Source organism: Elephantulus edwardii, unplaced genomic scaffold, assembly GCF_000299155.1.
Source record: "Elephantulus edwardii isolate Elephantulus edwardi_28Jun2011 unplaced genomic scaffold, EleEdw1.0 scaffold00656, whole genome shotgun sequence".
In the NCBI taxonomy this organism is placed as follows: domain Eukaryota; kingdom Metazoa; phylum Chordata; class Mammalia; order Macroscelidea; family Macroscelididae; genus Elephantulus; species Elephantulus edwardii.
The window spans coordinates 58663-60277 of record NW_006400406.1 but is presented as its reverse complement, the minus strand read 5'-3'; the positions used below and the strand labels follow the sequence as shown (position 1 = coordinate 60277).

At 42.5% G+C, this 1615-nt stretch overlaps 1 non-coding gene across 1 annotated transcript; it reads left to right on the top strand.

Annotated features, from left to right (window-relative positions):
• Positions 1–1222: 1222 nt before the first annotated feature.
• Positions 1223–1295, top strand: TRNAK-CUU. The gene has a single exon. It is a non-coding gene; the product is annotated as a tRNA-Lys (tRNA).
• Positions 1296–1615: the final 320 nt, after the last annotated feature.

Sequence of the window (1615 nt, the reverse complement as noted above, 5' to 3'; positions counted from 1 at the left end):
TGGAATTCGTGATCACTCACAAATCCATGGCTAGGGACCAGAAGACTGGCCTGAATTCAATATTTCACATACTCACAATATGACCTGTAGATTATGTAAGTGCAACATGACTGAAACTAACTTATCTTCATCTTTTAATTTTTGTCACATTCCTCCTCACCTTCTTGTCTGCAATAACATTTTTTTTAAAATAAGTATTTCATCTTTTTTCATTTTATTTATATCTCAACATATTTAACTTCCTTCACCTTTCTCTCCATCTCCTCCAGCTATACTTTGTTCGCACATTATGAGTTCCTCTTAGGGATTCTTAATAGGTCACCTGAATGCCCTGGCTGTCTGTCTGCCATAAAGATCCTTATAAGGAATGCATAACCCTCAGAATGTCTTTGTTGTGTGGGCATCCTCTGTAAAATCTCTTCTTTACATTCTGATTGAGCAACGACGAATATAACAAACTTGGAAAAAGACATACTGCTGGAAAAGGTGGCGAGTCAAACGAAGAAAGACTCTCAACAAGATGGATTAACGCAGTGCTGTGACGAATTGGCTGAAGTGTGGGGTAGATTGGCACGGTGGCGCAGGATGGGGCAAGGTTCAGTCGTTATGAGTCGTTATTGTTTGGTGCCAACCGAGTCGAGTACGACTCACAGCGAACCTATGGAGACCAAATCTGAACCCCGCCCTGTCGTGTGCCATCCGCATTATCTCTGATACCCTTGAGCCCATTGTGGAGTCACTGTGTCAATCCATCGCATGGAGTGTCTTCCTCTCTTTGGCTGATCCTCCACCTTTCCAAGCATGATGTTCCTTTTATGTTGCTTACAAGAGGTTATTCCTCAGAAAGGCCAGCGAAATGTTTCGAAATATGTTGCTTTATTTGCAAGCTAGAAGACTTTCTTTCTGTGACTGATAAATAAATAGTTTGATTCCTTTGTGGTCAAATTGTCATATTTATGTGTCGTGTTGTTCCTGTTGTTAAGTGCCATAGAGTCCACCACGACCCTATGTTCATAGTGACCCTATGAACAGATCGCAGTCCTGCCCTATCTTGCTTTGTTGTCACAGGGTCTGCCATGCTGAAATCCAAGGTCACAATCACCCTGTGAATCCATGTGTTTAAGTGACACGTAATTTTGTCACGACCTTTCCCCCAAACTGGACACACTTGACAACCTGTGCAAAGTATGTGGACCAAGGTGTCAGTAGTTTCAACGTCCTACCCTGGCTAGCTCAGTTGGTAGAGCATGAGACTCTTAATCTCAGGGTCGTGGGTTTGAGCCCCACGTTGAGCGCACTTTAAATCCATCAGCAGCTTCACAGAGAACAAACCTTAGGAAATTCACTTGAGGTTGAGGCTGTTATGGGTCAGTTCTGACTCAGTGAGGTTGATAGAGAAATGACATATAGCTAAGGGATACTTTAAAGAAAATAGCACGCTCTTCATTTTCCTTTTGTTGTCAACAAGGACAGGCCCTGTTTCATTTGCAAATATTTCTCCACTTTTCTTTCCCTTCTTGGCACATTCATTTTCTTCACATTTCGCAGTTTCCTTTGATTTAAAATTATTTCTCCACACCCCACCCCCGCACCTCCCTTCCCGCTTCATTCTCTT